Here is a 22120-nt window from a genome sequence, read left to right as displayed (position 1 = left end):
TGTAAATAAATGATAATGTAAATCCATAAATACATGATAATGTAACTCCGTAAATAAATGATTATGTAACTCCGTAAATAAATGATAATGTAACTCATTAAATAAATGATAATGTAAATCCGTAAATACATGATGATGTAACTCAGTAAATAGGTGATAATGTAACTCTGTTAATAAATGATAATGTAAATCCATAAATAAATGATAATATAATTCAGTAAATGAATGACAATGTAACTCAGTAAATGAATAATAATGTAACTCAATAATTGAATGATAATATAACTCTGTCAATACGTGATCATGTTACTCAGTAAATGAATGATAATGTAACTCCGTAAATAAATGATAATGTAACTCCGTAACTAAATGATTATGTAAATGTGTAAAGAAATGATGATGTAACTCAGTAAATAAATGAAAATGGAAATCCGCAAATAAGTGATAATGTAAATCTGTGAATAAATGATAATGTAACTCAGTAAATAAATGATAATGTAAATCCATAAACAAATGATAATGTAACTCAGTAAATGAATAATAATGTAACTCAGTAAATAAATGATAATGTAAATCCATAAACAAATTATAATGTAAGTCAGTAAATAAATGATAATGTAACTCAGTAAATTAATGATAATGTAAATCCGTAAATAAGTGACAATTTAACTCAGTACATTAATGATAATGTAACTCAGTAAATACAGGATAATGTAACTCAGTAAATTAACGATAATGTAACTCCGTAAATAAATGATAATGTAACTCAGTAAATGAATGACAATTTGACTCAGTACATTAATGATAATGTAACTCCGTAAATAAATGATAATGTAAATCCATAAATAAATGATAATGTAACTCAGGACATAAATGATAATGTAAATCCGTAAATACATGATGATGTAACTCAGTAAATAGGTGATAATGTAACTCCGAAAATAAATGATAATGTAAATCATTCAATAAATGATAATTTAACTCAATAAATACATGATAATGTAACTCAATAAAAAAATGATAATATAACTTTGTAAATAAATGATAATGTAAATCCATAAATAAATGAAAATATAATGTAACTCTGTACGTGAATGATAATGAAAATCAGAAAATGAATGACAATGTAACTCAGTAAATAAATGATAATGTAACTCAGTAAATGAATAATAATGTAACTCAGTAATTGAATGATAATATAACTCTGTAAATACGTGATCATGTTACTCAGTAAATCAATGATAATGTAACTCAGTAAATGGATAATAATGTGATGCACTAAATAAATGATAATGTAACTCCGTCAATAAATGATAATGTAACTGTGTAACTAAATGATAATGTAAATCTGTACATAAATGATGTAACTCAGTAAATAAATGATAACGTAACTCCGTAAATGAATGATAATGTAAATCTGTAAATAAATGATGATATAACTCCATAAATACATGATGATGTAAATCCATCAATAAATGATAATGTAACTTTGTAAAGAAATGACAATGTAAATTCATAAAGAAATGATAATATAAGTCAGTAATTGAATGATGATGTAACTCTGTAAATACGTGATCATGTTACTTATTAAATGAATGATAATGTAACTCAGTAAATGAATAATAATGTAACGCACTAAATAAATGATAATGTAACTCCGTAAATAAATGATAATGTAACTCCGTAAATAAATGATAATGTAACTCCGTAACTAAATGATAATGTAAATCTGTAAATAAATGATGATGTAACTCAGTAAATAAATGATAATGGAAATTTGCAAATAAGTGATAATGTAAATCTGTGAATAAATCATAATGTAACTCAGTAAATAAATGATAATGTAACTCAGTAAATAAGTGATAATGTAACTCAGTAAAAAAAATGATAATTTAACTCAGTAAATAAATAATAATGTAAATCTGTAAATTAACGATAATGTAACTCCGTAAATAAATGATAATGTAACTCAGTAAATGAATGACAATTTGACTCAGTACATTAATGATAATGTAACTCCGTAAATAAATGATAATGTAACTCTGTAAATAAATGATAATGTAAATCCATAAACAAATGATAATGTAACTCAGTAAATAAATGATGATGTAACTCAGTAAATTAATGATAATGTAAATCCATAAATAAGTGAAAATGTAACTCAGTAAATGAATGACAATGTATATCAGTAAATAAACGAAAATGTAACTGTAAATAAATGATAATGTGACTCAGTAAATAAATGATAGTGTAAATCCGTAAATAAATGAAAATGCAACTAAGTAAATAAATGATAATGTAAATCCTTAAATAACTGATAATGTAACTCAGTAAATGAATGATAATGTAAATCCGTAAATGAACAATAATGTAACTCAGTAAAAGAATGATAATATAACTCACTAATATAAATGATAATGTAACTCCATAAATAAATGATAATGTAAATCCATAAAGAAATGATAATGTAACTCAGTAAATAAATGATAATGTAACTCAGTAAATTAACGATAATGTAACTCCGTAAATAAATGATAATGTAACTCAGTAAATGAATGACAATTTGACTCAGTACATTAATGATAATGTAACTCCGTAAATAAATGATAATGTAACTCTGTAAATAAATGATAATGTAAATCCATAAACAAATGATAATGTAACTCAGTAAATAAATGATGATGTAACTCCGTAAATAAATGATAATGTAACTCAGTAAATGAATGACAATTTGACTCAGTACATTAATGATAATGTAACTCCGTAAATAAATGATAATGTAACTCTGTAAATAAATGATAATGTAAATCCATAAACAAATGATAATGTAACTCAGTAAATAAATGATGATGTAACTCAGTAAATTAATGATAATGTAAATCCATAAATAAGTGAAAATGTAACTCAGTAAATGAATGACAATTTAACTCAGTACATTAATGATAATGTAACTCCATAAATACATGATAATGTAACTCAGTGAATTAACGATAATGTAACTCCGTAAATAAATGAAAATGTAACTCAGTAAATAAATGATAATGTAAATCTGTTAATAAATGATGATGTAACTCCATAAATACATGATGATGTAAATCCATCAATAAATGATAATGTAACTTTGTAAATAAATTATAATTTAACTCAATAACTGAATGATAATGTAACTCAATAAATGAATGATGATGTAACTCAGTAAATAAATGATAATGTAAATCCATAAACAAAAAGATAATGTAACTCAGTAAATATATGATAATGTAAATCTGTAAATAATTGACAGTGTAACTCAGGACATGAATGATAATGTAACTCCGTAAATACATGATAATATAACTCAGTAAATTAACGATAATGTAACTCTGTAAATACATGATAATATAACTCAGTAAATTAACGATAATGTAACTCCGTAAATAAATGATAATGTAACTCAGTGAATGAATGACAATTTAACTCAGTACATAATGATAATGTAACTCCATAAATACATGATAATGTAACTCAGTAAATTAACGATAATGTAACTCAGTAAATAAATGATAATGTAACTCAGGACATGAATGATAATGTAACTCCGTAAATAAATGATAATGTAACTCAGTAAATTAACGATAATGTAACTCCGTAAATAAATGATAATGTAACTCAGTAAATGAATGACAATTTGACTCAGTACATTAATGATAATGTAACTCCGTAAATAAATGATAATGTAACTCAGTAGATAGATGATAATGTAACTCAATAAATAAACGATAATGTAACTTTGTAAATAAATGATAATGTAAATCCATAAATAAATGATAATGTAAATCAGGACATAAATGATAATGTAAATCCGTAAATAAATGATGATGTAACTCCATAAATACATGATGATGTAAATCCATCAATAAATGATAATGTAACTTTGTAAATAAATTATAATGTAACTCAATAACTGAATGATAATGTAACTCAATAAATGAATGATGATGTAACTCAGTAAATAAATGATAATGTAAATCCGTAAATAATTGACAGTGTAACTCAGGACATGAATGATAATGTAACTCCGTAAATAAATGATAATGTAACTCAGTAAATGAATGACAATTTGACTCAGTACATTAATGATAATGTAACTCCGTAAATAAATGATGATGTAACTCAGTAGATAGATGATAATGTAACTCAATAAATAAATGATAATGTAACTTTGTAAATAAATGATAATGTAAATCCATAAATAAATGATAATGTAACTCAGGACATAAATGATAATGTAAATCCGTAAATACATGATGATGTAACTCAGTAAATAGGTGATAATGTAACTCCGAAAATAAATGATAATGTAAATCATTCAATAAATGATAATTTAACTCAATAAATACATGATAATGTAACTCAATAAAAAAATGATAATATAACTTTGTAAATAAATGATAATGTAAATCCATAAATAAATGATAATATAACTCAGTAAGTAAATGATAATGGAACTCAGTAAATAAATGATAATACAACTCAGTAAATGAATAATAATGTAACTCAGTAAATGAATGATAATGTAACTCAATAAATAAATGATAATGTAACTCAGTAAGTAAATGATAATGTAACTCAGTAAGTAAATGATAATACAACTCAGTAAATAAATGATAATACAACTCAGTAAATGAATAATAATGAAACTCAGTAAATGAGTGATAATGTAACTCAGTAAGTAACTGATAATGCAACTCAGTAAGTAAATGATAATGCAACTCAGTAAGTAAATGATAATGCAACTCAGTAAATAAATGATAATACAACTCAATAAATAAATGATAATGTAACTCAGTAAATGAATAATAATGTAACGCAGTAAATAAATGATAATGTAACTCAGTAAATGAATGATAATGTAACTCAGTAAATGAATGATCATGTAAATCAGTAAATGAATAATAATGTAATGCAGTAAATAAATGATAATGTAACTCAGTAAAGGAATGATGATGTAACTCAGTAAATGAATGATAATGTAACTCAGTAAATGAATGATAATGTAAATCAGTAAATGAATAATAATGTAATGCAGTAAATAAATGATAATGTAACTCAGTAAATGAATAATAATGTAACGCAGTAAATAAATGATAATGTAACTCAGTAAAGGAATGATGATGTAACTCAGTAAATAAATGTTAATGTGACTCAGTAAGGGAATGATAATGTACCTCAGTAAATAAATGATAATGTAACTCAGTAAAGGAATGATGATGTAACTCAGTAAATAAATGATAATGTAACTCAGTAAAGGAATGATGATGTAAATCCTTAAATAAATGATGATGTAAATCCATCAATATATGATAATGTAACTCAATAAATAAATGATAATGTAACTCAATAAATACATGATAATGTAACTCAATAAATAAATGATAATGTACCTCAATAAATACATGATAATGTAACTCAATAAATAAATGATAATGTAACTCAGTAAAGGAATGATTATGTAACTCAGTAAATGAATGATAATGTAACTCAGTAAATGAATAATAATATAACTCAGTAAATAAATGATGATGTAATTCAGTAAATGAATAATAATGTAACGCAGTAAATAAATGATAATGTAACTCAGTAAATAAATGATAATGTAACTCAGTAAAGGAATGATGATGTAACTCAGTAAATAAATGATAATGTAACTTCGTAACTAAATCATAATGTAAATCTGTAAATAAATGATGTAACTCAGTAAATAAATGATAATGTAACTCAGAAAATGAATGATAATGTAACTCAGAAAATAAACGATAATGTAACTCCGTAAATAAATGATAATGTAACTCAGTAAATTAATAATGTAACGCAGTAAATAAATGATAATGTAACTAAGTAAATAAATGTTAATTTAAATCAGTAAATGAATAATAATGTAACTCAGTAAATGAATGATAATGTAATGTAGTAAATAAATGATAATGTAACTCAGTAAATGAATAATAATGTAACTCAATAAATAAATGATAATGTAACTCCGTAAAGAAATGATGATCTAAATCCATCAATAAATGATAATGTAACTCAATAAATACATGATGATGTAAATCTATAAATAAATGATAATGTAACTCAATAAATAAATGATAATGTAACTCAGTAAATGAATAATAATGTAACGCAGTAAATAAATGATAATGTAACTCAGTAAAGTAATGATGATGTAACTCAGTAAATAAATGATAATGTAACTCAGTAAATAAATAATAATGTAACGCAGTAAGTAAATGATAATGTAACTCAGTAAATGAATGATCATGTAAATCAGTAAATGAATAATAATGTAACTCAGTAAAGTAATGATGATGTAACTCAGTAAATAAATGATAATGTAACTCAGTAAATAAATAATAATGTAACGCAGTAAATAAATGATAATGTAACTCAGTAAAGGAATGATGATGTAATTCAGTAAATAAATGATAATGTAACTCAGTAAAGGAATGATGATGTAACTCAGTAAATAAATGATAATGTAACTCAGTAAAGGAATAATGATGTAACTCAGTAAATAAATGATAATGTAACTCTGTAAAGGAATGATGATGTAATTCAGTAAATAAATGATAATGTAACTCAGTAAATGAATAATAATGTAACGCAGTAAATAAATGATAATGTAACTCAGTAAAGTAATGATGATGTAACTCAGTAAATAAATGATAATGTAACTCAGTAAAGGAATGATGATGTAACTCACGACATAAATGATAATGTAACTCCGTAAATAAATGATAATGTAACTCAGTGAATAAATGTTAATGTAAATCAGTAAATGAATAAATATGTAACTAAGTAAATAAATGATAATGTAACTCCGTGAATAAATGATAATGTAACTCAGTAAATAAATGTTAATGTAACTCAGTAAATGAATGATGATGTAAATCCATCAATAAATGATAATGTAACTCCGTAAATAAATGATGATTTAAATCCGTAAATAATTGATAATGTAACTCAGTAAATGAATAATAATGTAACTCAATAAATAAATGATAATGTAACTCAGTAAGTAAATGATAATGCAACTCAGTAAATAAATGATGATTTAAATCCGTAAATAATTGATAATGTAACTCAGTAAATGAATAATAATGTAACTCAATAAATAAATGATAATGTAACTCAGTAAAGGAATGATGATGTAACTCAGTAAATAAATGAAAATGTAACTCCATAACTAAATTATAATGTAAATTTGTAAATAAATGATAATGTAACTCAGTAAATAAATGATAATGGAAATCCGTAAGTAAGTGATAATGTAAATTGTAAATAAATGACAATTAATTAAATAACTGATAATGTAACTCAGTAAAGAAATGATGATGTAACTCAGTAAGTGAATGATGATGTAACTCTGTAAATAAATGACAATGTAACTCAGTAAATGAATGATAATGTAACTCAATAAATAAATGATAATGTAACTCCATAAATAAATGATGATGTAACTCAATAAAAAAATGATAATGTAACACAGTAAAGGAATGATAATGTAACTCAATAAATAAATGATAATGTAACTCAGTAAAGGAATGATAATGTAACTCAATAAATAAATGATAATGTAACTCAGTAAGTAAATGATAATGTAACTCAGTAAGTAAATGATAATACAACTCAGTAAATAAATGATAATACAACTCAGTAAATGAATAATAATGAAACTCAGTAAATGAGTGATAATGTAACTCAGTAAGTAACTGATAATGCAACTCAGTAAGTAAATGATAATGCAACTCAGTAAGTAAATGATAATGCAACTCAGTAAATAAATGATAATACAACTCAATAAATAAATGATAATGTAACTCAGTAAATGAATAATAATGTAACGCAGTAAATAAATGATAATGTAACTCAGTAAATGAATGATAATGTAACTCAGTAAATGAATGATCATGTAAATCAGTAAATGAATAATAATGTAATGCAGTAAATAAATGATAATGTAACTCAGTAAAGGAATGATGATGTAACTCAGTAAATGAATGATAATGTAACTCAGTAAATGAATGATAATGTAAATCAGTAAATGAATAATAATGTAATGCAGTAAATAAATGATAATGTAACTCAGTAAATGAATAATAATGTAACGCAGTAAATAAATGATAATGTAACTCAGTAAAGGAATGATGATGTAACTCAGTAAATAAATGTTAATGTGACTCAGTAAGGGAATGATAATGTACCTCAGTAAATAAATGATAATGTAACTCAGTAAAGGAATGATGATGTAACTCAGTAAATAAATGATAATGTAACTCAGTAAAGGAATGATGATGTAAATCCTTAAATAAATGATGATGTAAATCCATCAATATATGATAATGTAACTCAATAAATAAATGATAATGTAACTCAATAAATACATGATAATGTAACTCAATAAATAAATGATAATGTACCTCAATAAATACATGATAATGTAACTCAATAAATAAATGATAATGTAACTCAGTAAAGGAATGATTATGTAACTCAGTAAATGAATGATAATGTAACTCATTAAATGAATAATAATATAACTCAGTAAATAAATGATGATGTAATTCAGTAAATGAATAATAATGTAACGCAGTAAATAAATGATAATGTAACTCAGTAAATAAATGATAATGTAACTCAGTAAAGGAATGATGATGTAACTCAGTAAATAAATGATAATGTAACTTCGTAACTAAATCATAATGTAAATCTGTAAATAAATGATGTAACTCAGTAAATAAATGATAATGTAACTCAGAAAATGAATGATAATGTAACTCAGAAAATAAACGATAATGTAACTCCGTAAATAAATGATAATGTAACTCAGTAAATTAATAATGTAACGCAGTAAATAAATGATAATGTAACTAAGTAAATAAATGTTAATGTAAATCAGTAAATGAATAATAATGTAACGCAGTAAATAAATGATAATGTAACTCAGTAAAGTAATGATGATGTAACTCAGTAAATAAATGATAATGTAACTCAGTAAAGGAATGATGATGTAACTCACGACATAAATGATAATGTAACTCCGTAAATAAATGATAATGTAACTCAGTGAATAAATGTTAATGTAAATCAGTAAATGAATAAATATGTAACTAAGTGAATAAATGATAATGTAACTCCGTGAATAAATGATAATGTAACTCAGTAAATAAATGTTAATGTAACTCAGTAAATGAATGATGATGTAAATCCATCAATAAATGATAATGTAACTCCGTAAATAAATGATGATTTAAATCCGTAAATAATTGATAATGTAACTCAGTAAATGAATAATAATGTAACTCAATAAATAAATGATAATGTAACTCAGTAAGTAAATGATAATGCAACTCAGTAAATAAATGATGATTTAAATCCGTAAATAATTGATAATGTAACTCAGTAAATGAATAATAATGTAACTCAATAAATAAATGATAATGTAACTCAGTAAAGGAATGATGATGTAACTCAGTAAATAAATGAAAATGGAAATCCGTAAGTAAGTGATAATGTAAATTGTGAATAAATGACAATTAATTAAATAACTGATAATGTAACTCAGTAAAGAAATGATGATGTAACTCAGTAAGTGAATGATGATGTAACTCTGTAAATAAATGACAATGTAACTCAGTAAATGAATGATAATGTAACTCAATAAATAAATGATAATGTAACTCCATAAATAAATGATGATGTAACTCAATAAAAAAATGATAATGTAACACAGTAAAGGAATGATAATGTAACTCAATAGATAAATGATAATGTAACTCAGTAAAGGAATGATAATGTAACTCAATAAATAAATGATAATGTAACTCAGTAAGTAAATGATAATGGAACTCAGTAAATAAATGATAATACAACTCAGTAAATGAATAATAATGTAACTCAGTAAATGAATGATAATGTAACTCAATAAATAAATGATAATGTAACTCAGTAAGTAAATGATAATGTAACTCAGTAAGTAAATGATAATACAACTCAGTAAATAAATGATAATACAACTCAGTAAATGAATAATAATGAAACTCAGTAAATGAGTGATAATGTAACTCAGTAAGTAACTGATAATGCAACTCAGTAAGTAAATGATAATGCAACTCAGTAAGTAAATGATAATGCAACTCAGTAAATAAATGATAATACAACTCAATAAATAAATGATAATGTAACTCAGTAAATGAATGATAATGTAACTCAGTAAATGAATGATCATGTAAATCAGTAAATGAATAATAATGTAATGCAGTAAATAAATGATAATGTAACTCAGTAAAGGAATGATGATGTAACTCAGTAAATGAATGATAATGTAACTCAGTAAATGAATGATAATGTAAATCAGTAAATGAATAATAATGTAATGCAGTAAATAAATGATAATGTAACTCAGTAAATGAATAATAATGTAACGCAGTAAATAAATGATAATGTAACTCAGTAAAGGAATGATGATGTAACTCAGTAAATAAATGTTAATGTGACTCAGTAAAGGAATGATAATGTACCTCAGTAAATAAATGATAATGTAACTCAGTAAAGGAATGATGATGTAACTCAGTAAATAAATGATAATGTAACTCAGTAAAGGAATGATGATGTAAATCCTTAAATAAATGATGATGTAAATCCATCAATACATGATAATGTAACTCAATAAATAAATGATAATGTAACTCAATAAATACATGATAATGTAACTCAATAAATAAATGATAATGTACCTCAATAAATACATGATAATGTAACTCAATAAATAAATGATAATGTAACTCAGTAAAGGAATGATTATGTAACTCAGTAAATGAATGATAATGTAACTCAGTAAATGAATAATAATATAACTCAGTAAATAAATGATGATGTAATTCAGTAAATGAATAATAATGTAATGCAGTAAATAAATGATAATGTAACTCAGTAAATAAATGATAATGTAACTCAGTAAAGGAATGATGATGTAACTCAGTAAATAAATGATAATGTAACTTCGTAACTAAATCATAATGTAAATCTGTACATAAATGATGTAACTCAGTAAATAAATGATAATGTAACTCAGAAAATGAATGATAATGTAACTCAGAAAATAAACGATAATGTAACTCCGTAAATAAATGATAATGTAACTCAGTAAATAAATTTTAATGTAACTCCGTGAATAAATGACAATGTAAGTCCATAAACAAATTATAATGTAACTCAGTAAAAAAATGATAACGTAACTCTGTAAGTGAATGATGATGTAACTCCGTAAATAAATGATAATGGAAATCTGTAAGTGAATGATGATTTAACTCTGTGAATAAATGATAATGTAACTCAGTAAAGAAATGATGATGTAACTCAGTAAATAAATGACAATGTAACTCAGTAAATGAATGATAATGTAACTCAATAAATAAATGATAATGTAACTCCATAAATAAATGATGATGTAACTCAATAAAAAAATGATAATGTAACACAGTAAAGGAATGATAATGTAACTCAATAAATAAATGATAATGTAACTCAGTAAAGGAATGATAATGTAACTCAATAAATAAATGATAATGCAACTCAGTAAATAAATGATAATACGACTCAGTAACTGAATAATAATGAAACTCAGTAAATGAATAATAATGTAACTCAGTAAATAACTGATAATGCAACTCAGTAAGTAAATGATAATGGAACTCAGTAAATAAATGATAATACAACTCAGTAAATGAATAATAATGTAACTCAGTAAATGAATGATAATGTAACTCAATAAATAAATGATAATGTAACTCAGTAAGTAAATGATAATGTAACTCAGTAAGTAAATGATAATACAACTCAGTAAATAAATGATAATACAACTCAGTAAATGAATAATAATGAAACTCAGTAAATGAATGATAATGTAACTCAGTAAGTAACTGATAATGCAACTCAGTAAGTAAATGATAATGCAACTCAGTAAGTAACTGATAATGCAACTCAGTAAATAAATGATAATGCAACTCAGTAAGTAAATGATAATGCAACTCAGTAAATAAATGATAATACAACTCAATAAATAAATGATAATGTAACTCAGTAAAGGAATGATGATATAACTCAGTAAATAAATGATAATGTAACTCCGTAACTAAATCATAATGTAAATCTGTAAATAAATGATGTAACTCAGTAAATAAATGATAATGTAACTCCGTAACTAAATCATAATGTAACTCAGTAAATAAATGATAATGTAACGCAGTAAATAAATGATAATGTAACTCAGTAAATTAATAATGTAACGCAGTAAATAAATGATAATGTAACACAGTAAATAAATGATAACACAACTCAGTAAATGAATAATAATGTAACTCAATAAATAAATGATAATGTAACTCAGTAAATGAATAATAATGTAACGCAGTAAATGAATGATAATGTAACTCAGTAAATGAATAATAATGTAACGCAGTAAATAAATGATAATGTAACTCAGTAAATGAATGATAATGTAAATCAGTAAATGAATAATAATGTAACGCAGTAAATAAATGATAATGTAACTCAGTAAAGGAATGATGATGTAACTCAGTAAATAAATGTTAATGTGACTCAGTAAAGGAATGATAATATAACTCAGTAAATGAATGATAATGTAAATCAGTAAATGAATGATAATGTAACGCAGTAAATAAATGATAATGTAACTCAGTAAAGGAATGATGATGTAACTCAGTAAATAAATGATAATGTAACTCAGTAAAGGAATGATGATGTAAATCCTTAAATAAATGATGATGTAAATCCATCAATATATGATAATGTAACTCAATAAATAAATGATAATGTAACTCAATAAATACATGATAATGTAACTCAATAAATAAATGATAATCTACCTCAATAAATACATGATAATGTAACTCAGTAAAGGAATGATTATGTAACTCAGTAAATGAATGATAATGTAACTCAGTAAATGAACAATAATATAACGCAGTAAATAAATGATAATGTAACTCAGTAAATAAATGATAATGTAACTCAGTAAAGGAATGATGATGTAACTCAGTAAATAAATGATAATGTAACTCAGTAAAGGAATGATGATGTAAATCCTTAAATAAATGATGATGTAAATCCATCAATATATGATAATGTAACTCAATAAATAAATGATAATCTACCTCAATAAATACATGATAATGTAACTCAGTAAAGGAATGATTATGTAACTCAGTAAATGAATGATAATGTAACTCAGTAAATGAACAATAATATAACGCAGTAAATAAATGATAATGTAACTCAGTAAATAAATGATAATGTAACTCAGTAAATGAATGATAATGTAACTCAGTAAATGAACAATAATATAACGCAGTAAATAAATGATAATGTAAATCTGTAAATAAATGATGATGTAACTCAATAAATAAATGATAATGTAACTCCGTAACTAAATCATGATGTAAATCTGTAAATAAATGATGTAACTCAGTAAATAAATGATAATGTAACTCAGTAAATAAATGATAATGTAACTCAGTAAAGGAATGATAATGTAACTCAATAAATAAATGATAATGTAACTCAGTAAAGTAATGATGATGTAACTCAATAAATAAATGATAATGTAACTCAGTAAATAAATGATAATGTAACTCCGTAAGTAAATGATAATGCAACTCAGTAAATAAATGATAATACAACTCAGTAACTGAATAATAATGAAACTCAGTAAATGAATAATAATGTAACTCAGTAAGTAACTGATAATGCAACTCAGTAAGTAAATGATAATGCAACTCAGTAAGTAAATGATAATGGAACTCAGTAAATAAATGATAATACAACTCAGTAAATGAATAATAATGTAACTCAGTAAATAAATGATAATGTAACTCAGTAAATAAATGTTAATGTAAATCAGTAAATGAATAAATATGTAACTAAGTAAATGAACGATAATGTAACCCAGTGAATAAATGATAATGTAACTCACGACATAAATGATGATGTAACTCCGTAAATAAATGATAATGTAACTCAGTGAATAAATGTTAATGTAAATCGGTAAATGAATAAATATGTAACTAAGTGAATAAATGATAATGTAACTCCGTGAATAAATGATAATGTAACTCAGGACATAAATGATAATGTAACTCCGTAAATAAATGTTAATGTAACTCCATAAATAAATGATGATTTAAATCCGTAAATAATTGATAATGTAACTCAGTAAATGAATAATAATGTAACTCAATAAATAAATGATAATGTAACTCAGTAAGTAAATGATAATGCACCTCAGTAAATAAATGATAATAGAACTCAGTAAATGAATAATAACGTAACTCAATAAATAAATGATAATGTAACTCAGTAAGTAAATGATAATGTAACTCAATAAATAAATGATAATGTAACTCACTAAGTAAATGATAATGTAACTCGGTAAAGGAATGATAATGCAACTCACTAAATAAATGATAATACAACTCAGTAAATGAATAATAATGGAACTCAGTAAATGAGTGATAATGTAACTCAGTAAGTAACTGATAATGCAACTCAGTAAGTAAATGATAATGTAACTCAGTAAGTAAATGATAATACAACTCAGTAAATAAATGATAATACAACTCAGTAAATGAATAATAATGAAACTCAGTAAATGAGTGATAATATAACTCAGTAAGTAACTGATAATGCAACTCAGTAAATAAATGATAATACAACTCAATAAATAAATGATAATGTAACTCAGTAAATGAGTGATAATGCAACTCAGTAAGTAAATGATAATGCAACTCAGTAAGTGAATGATAATGCAACTCAGTAAATAAATGATAATGCAACTCCATAAATAAATGATAATGTAACTCAGTAAATGAATAATAATGTAACGCAGTAAATAAATGATAATGTAACTCAGTAAATGAATGATCATGTAAATCAGTAAATGAATAATAATGTAACGCAGTAAATAAATGATAATGTAACTCAGTAAAGGAATGATGATGTAATTCAGTAAATAAATGATAATGTAACTCAGTAAAGGAATGATGATGTAACTCCGTAAATAAATGATAATGTAACTCTGTAAAGGAATGATGATGTAACTCAGTAAATAAATGATAATGTAACTCAGTAAATGAATAATAATGTAACACAGTAAATAAATGATAATGTACCTCAGTAAAGTAATGATGATGTAACTCAGTAAATAAATGATAATGTAACTCAGTAAAGGAATGATGATGTAACTCACGACATAAATGATAATGTAACTCCGTAAATAAATGATAATGTAACTCAGTGAATAAATGTTAATGTAAATCAGTAAATGAATAAATATGTAACTAAGTGAATAAATGATAATGTAACTCCGTGAATAAATGATAATGTAACTCAGTAAATAAATGTTAATGTAACTCAGTAAATGAATGATGATGTAAATCCATCAATAAATGATAATGTAACTCAGTAAATAAATGATAATGTAACTCAATAAATGAATAATAATATAACGCAGTAAATAAATGATAATGTAACTCAGTAAAGGAATGATGATGTAAATCTGTAAATAAATGATGATGTAACTCAGTAAATAAATGATAATGTAACTCCGTAACTAAATCATGATGTAAATCTGTAAATAAATGATAATGTAACTCAGTAAATGAATAATAAGTAAGTAACTGATAATGCAACTCAGTAAGTAAATGATAATGCAACTCAGTAAGTAAATGATAATGGAACTCAGTAAATAAATGATAATACAACTCAGTAAATGAATAATAATGTAACTCAGTAAATGAATGATAATGTAACTCAATAAATAAATGATAATGTAACTCAGTAAGTAAATGATAATGTAACTCAGTAAGTAAATGATAATACAACTCAGTAAATAAATGATAATACAACTCAGTAAATGAATAATAATGAAACTCAGTAAATGAGTGATAATGTAACTCAGTAAGTAACTGATAATGCAACTCAGTAAGTAAATGATAATGCAACTCAGTAAGTAAATGATAATGCAACTCAGTAAATAAATGATAATACAACTCAATAAATAAATGATAATGTAACTCAGTAAATGAATAATAATGTAACGCAGTAAATAAATGATAATGTAACTCAGTAAATAAATGATAATGTAACTCAGTAAAGGAATGATAATGTAACTCAATAAATAAATGATAATGTAACTCCGTAAAGAAATGATGATCTAAATCCATCAATAAATGATAATGTAACTCAATAAATAAATGATAATGTAACTCAGTAAGTAAATGATAATGTAACTCAGTAAGTAAATGATAATGTGACTCATTAAATGAATGATAATGTAACTCAATAAATAAATGATAATGTAACTCAGTAAAGGAATGATGATGTAACTCAGTAAATAAATGAAAATGTAACTCCATAACCAAATTATAATGTAAATCTGTAAATAAATGATAATGTAACTCAGTAAATAAATGATAATGGAAATCCGTAAGTAAGTGATAATGTAAATCTGTGAATAAATGACAATTTAAATCCATAAATAAATGATAATGTAACTCAGAAAATGAATAATAATGTAACGCAGTAAATAAATGATAATGTAACTTTGTAAATAAATGATAATGTAACTCAGTAAATAAATGTTAATGTAAATCAGTAAATGAATAAATATGTAACTAAGTAAATGAACGATAATGTAACCCCGTGAATAAATGATAATGTAACTCAGGACATAAATGATAATGTAACTCCGTGAATACATGATAATGTAACTCAAGACATAAATGATAATGTAACTCTGTAAATAAATGATAATGTAACTCAGTAAAGGAATGATATTGTAACTCAGTAAATAAATGATAATGTAACTCAGTAAAGGAATGATGATGTAACTCAGGACATAAATGATAATGTAACTCCGTAACTAAATCATAATGTAAATCCGTGAATAAATGATAATGTAACTCAGTAAATAAATGACAATGTAAATCCATAAACAAATGATAATGTAACTGAGTAAATAAATGATAATGTAACGCAGTAAATAAATGATAATGTAACTCAGTAAATGAATAATAATGTAACGCAGTAAATAAATGATAATGTAACTCAGTAAATAAATGATAACGTAACTCCGTAAGTGAATGATGATGTAACTCCGTAAATAAATGATAATTGAAATCCGTAAGTGAATGATGATGTAACTCCGTAAATAAATGATAATGTAACTCAGTAAATAAATGTTAATGTAAATCAGTAAATGAATGATGATGTAAATCCATCAATAAATGATAATGTAACTCTGTGAATAAATGATAATGTAACTCAGTAAATAAATGTTAATGTAAATCAGTAAATGAATGATGATGTAAATCCATCAATAAATGATAATGTAACTCTGTGAATAAATGATAATGTAACTCAGGACATAAATGTTAATGTAACTCAGTACATAAATGATAATGTAACTCAGTAAATAAATGTTAAAGTAAATCAGTAAATGAATGATGATGTAAATCCATCAATAAATGATAATGTAACTCCGTAAAGAAATGATGATCTAAATCCATCAATAAATGATAATGTAACTCAATAAATAAATGATAATGTAACTCAGTAAGTAAATGATAATGTAACTCAGTAAGTAAATGATAATGTAACACAGTAAATAAATGATAATATAACTCAATAAATAAATGATACTGTAACTCAGTAAAGGAATGATGATGTAACTCAGTAAATAAATGATAATGCAACTCAATAAATAAATGATAATGTAACTCAATAAATAAATGATAATGTAACTCAGTAAAGGAATGATGATGTAACTCAGTAAATAAATGAAAATGTAAATCTGTAAATAAATGATAATGTAACTCAGTAAATAAATGATAATGTAAATCTGTAAATAAATGATAATGTAACTCAGTAAATAAATGATAATGTAAATCTGTAAATAAATGATAATGTAACTCAGTAAATAAATGATAATGTAAATCTGTGAATAAATGACAATTTAAATTCATAAAGAAATGATAATGTAACTCAGTATATAAATGATAACGTCACTCAGTAAATGAATGATAATGTAACTCAGTATATAAATGATAATGTAACTCAGTAAATGAGTGATAATGTAACTCCGTAAATAAATGACAATGTAACTCATTAAAAAAAATGACAATGTAACTCAGTAAATGAATGACAATTTAACTCAGTACATTAATGATAAAGTAACTCAGTAAATAAACGATAATGTAACTCAGTAAATGAATGATAATGTAACTCAGAAAATAAATGATAATGTAACTCAGTAAGTAAATGATAATGTAACTCAGTAAGTAAATGATAATGCAACTCAGTAAGTAAATGACGATGCAACTCAGTAAATAAATGATAATACAACTCAGTAAATGAATAATAATGTAACTCAGTAAATGAATGATAATGTAACTCAATAAATAAATGATAATGTAACTCAATAAATACATGATGATGTAACTCAGTAAGTAAATGATAATGTAACTCAGTAAGTAAATGATAATACAACTCAGTAAATAAATGATAATACAACTCAGTAAATGAATAATAATGAAACTCAGTAAATGAGTGATAATGTAACTCAGTAAGTAACTGATAATGCAACTCAGTAAGTAAATGATAATGCAACTCAGTAAGTAAATGATAATGCAACTCAGTAAATAAATGATAATACAACTCAATAAATAAATGATAATGTAACTCAGTAAATGAATAATAATGTAACGCAGTAAATAAATGATAATGTAACTCAGTAAATGAATGATAATGTAACTCAGTAAATGAATAATAATGTAACGCAGTAAATGAATGATAATGTAACTCAGTAAATGAATAATAATGTAACGCAGTAAATAAATGATAATGTAACTCAGTAAATGAATGATAATGTAAATCAGTAAATGAATAATAATGTAACTCAGTAAATAAATGATAATGTAAGTCAGTAAAGGAATGATGATGTAACTCAGTAAATAAATGTTAATGTGACTCAGTAAAGGAATGATAATATAACTCAGTAAATGAATGATAATGTAAATCAGTAAATGAATAATAATGTAACGCAGTAAATAAATGATAATGTAACTCAGTAAAGGAATGATGATGTAAATCCTTAAATAAATGATGATGTAAATCCATCAATATATGATAATGTAACTCAATAAATAAATGATAATGTAACTCAATAAATACATGATAATGTAACTCAATGAATATATGATAATCTACCTCAATAAATACATGATAATGTAACTCAGTAAAGGAATGATTATGTAACTCAGTAAATGAATGATAATCTAACTCAGTAAATGAATAATAATATAACGCAGTAAATAAATGATAATGTAACTCAGTAAATAAATGATAATGTAACTCCGTAACTAAATCATGATGTAAATCTGTAAATAAATGATGTAACTCAGTAAATAAATGATAATGTAACTCAGTAAATAAATGATAATGTAACTCAGTAAAGGAATGATGATGTAACTCAGTAAAAAAATGAAAATGTAACTCCGTAACTAAATGATAATGTAAATCTGTAAATAAATGATGATGTAACTCACTAAATAAATGATAATGTAACTCCGTAACTAAATCATAATGTAAATCCGTGAATAAATGATAATGTAACGCAGTAAATAAATGATAATGTAACTCAGTAAATTAATAATGTAACGCAGTAAATAAATGATAATGTAACTAAGTAAATAAATGTTAGTGTAAATCAGTAAATGAATAATAATGTAACTCAGTAAATGAATGATAATGTAATGTAGTAAATAAATGATAATGTAACTCAGTAAATGAATAATAATGTAACTCAATAAATAAATGATAATGTAACTCCGTAAAGAAATGATGATCTAAATCCATCAATAAATGATAATGTAACTCAATAAATACATGATGATGTAACTCAATAAATAAATGATAATGTAACTCAATAAATACATGATAATGTAACTCAATAAATAAATTATAATGTAACTCAGTAAAGGAATGATTATGTAACTCAGTAAATAAATGATAATGTAACTCAGTAAATGAATAATAATGTAACTCAGTAAATGAATGATAATGTAACTCAGTAAATAAATGATAATGTAACTCAGTAAATAAATGAAAATGTAACTCAGTAAATAAATGATAATGTAAATCTGTGAATAAATGATAACGTCACTCAGTAAATGAATGATAATGTAACTCAGTATATAAATGATAATGTAACTCAGTAAATGAGTGATAATGTAAATCCGTAAGTGAATGATGATGTAACTCAGTAAATAAATTTTAATGTAACTCCGTGAATAAATGATAATGTAACTCGGTAAATAAATGATAATGTAACTCAGTAAATAAATGTTAATGTAAATCAGTAAATGAATAAATATGTAACTAAGTAAATGAACGATAATGTAACCCCGTGAATAAATGATAATGTAACTCAGGACATAAATGATAATGTAACTCCGTACATAAATGATAATGTAACTCAGTAAATAAATGTTAATGTAAATCAGTAAATGAATAAATATGTAACTAAGAAAATAAATGATAATGTAACTCCGTGAATAAATGATATGGTAACTCAGGACATAAATGATAATGTAACTCCGTAAATAAATGATAATGTAACTCAGTAAATAAATGTTAATGTAAATCAGTAAATGAATAAATATGTAACTAAGTAAATGAACGATAATGTAACCCCGTGAATAAATGATAATGTAACTCAGTACATGAATGATAATGTAACTCTGTAAATAAATTATGCTTTAAAACCATAAGTAAATGATGATGTAACTCAGTAAATGAATGATGATGTAAATCCATCAATAAATGATAATGTAACTCAGTAAATGAGTGATAATGTAAATCGGTAAGTAAATGATAATGCTCTCAGTAAATAAATGATAATGTAACTCAGTAAGTAAATGATAATGAAACTCAATAAATAAATGATAATGTAACTCAGTAAGTAAATGATAATGCAACTCAGTAAGTAAATGATAATGCAACTCAGTAAATAAATGATAATGTAACTCAATAAATAAATGATACTGTAACTCAGTAAAGGAATGATGATGTAACTCAGTAAGTAAATGATAATGCAACTCAGTAAGTAAATGATGATGCAACTCAGTAAATAAATGATAATACAACTCAGTAAATGAATAATAATGTAACTCAGTAAATGAATGATAATGTAACTCAATAAATAAATGATAATGTAACTCAATAAATACATGATGATGTAACTCAATAAATAAATGATAATGTAAATCTGTGAATAAATGACAATTTAAATCCATAAAGAAATGATAACGTCACTCAGTAAATGAGTGATAATGTAACTCCGTAAGTGAATGATGATGTAACTCCGTAAATAAATGACAATGTAACTCAGTAAAAAAAATGATAATGTAACTCAGTAAATTAATGATAATGTAAATCCGTAAATGAATGACAATTTAACTCAGTACATTAATGATAAAGTAACTCAGTAAATAAACGATAATGTAACTCAGTAAATGAATGATAATGTAACTCCGTGAATAAATGATAATGTAACTCGGTAAATAAATGATAATGTAACTCCGTGAATAAATGATAATGTAACTCGGTAAATAAATGTTAATGTAAATCAGTAAATGAATAAATATGTAACTAAGTAAATGAACGATAATGTAACCCCGTAAATAAATGATAATGTAACTCAGTAAATAAATGTTAATGTAAATCAGTAAATGAATAAATATGTAACTAAGTAAATAAATGATAATGTAACTCCGTGAATAAATGATAATGTAAATCAGTAAATGAATGAATATGTAACTCAGTAAATGAATAATAATGTAACTCAGTAAATTAATAATAATGTAAATCCGTAAATAAATGATAATGTAACTCAGTAAATAAATGTTAATGTAAATCAGTAAATGAATAAATATGTAACTAAGTAAATAAATGATAATGTAACTCAGTAAGTAAATGATAATGTAACTCCGTAAATAAATGATAA

At 23.8% G+C, this 22120-nt stretch overlaps 1 protein-coding gene across 1 annotated transcript in view; it reads right to left on the bottom strand.

The window, feature by feature from the left end:
* Window positions 1-22120, bottom strand: part of fnbp1a (formin binding protein 1a) — a 98274-nt gene that overhangs the window by 39298 nt on the left and 36856 nt on the right. The window lies entirely within an intron of this gene.

Source organism: Thunnus thynnus, chromosome 2, assembly GCF_963924715.1.
Source record: "Thunnus thynnus chromosome 2, fThuThy2.1, whole genome shotgun sequence".
In the NCBI taxonomy this organism is placed as follows: domain Eukaryota; kingdom Metazoa; phylum Chordata; class Actinopteri; order Scombriformes; family Scombridae; genus Thunnus; species Thunnus thynnus.
Note: the sequence above shows the minus strand (reverse complement) of the source record. Positions and strands in the feature narration are given on the sequence as shown.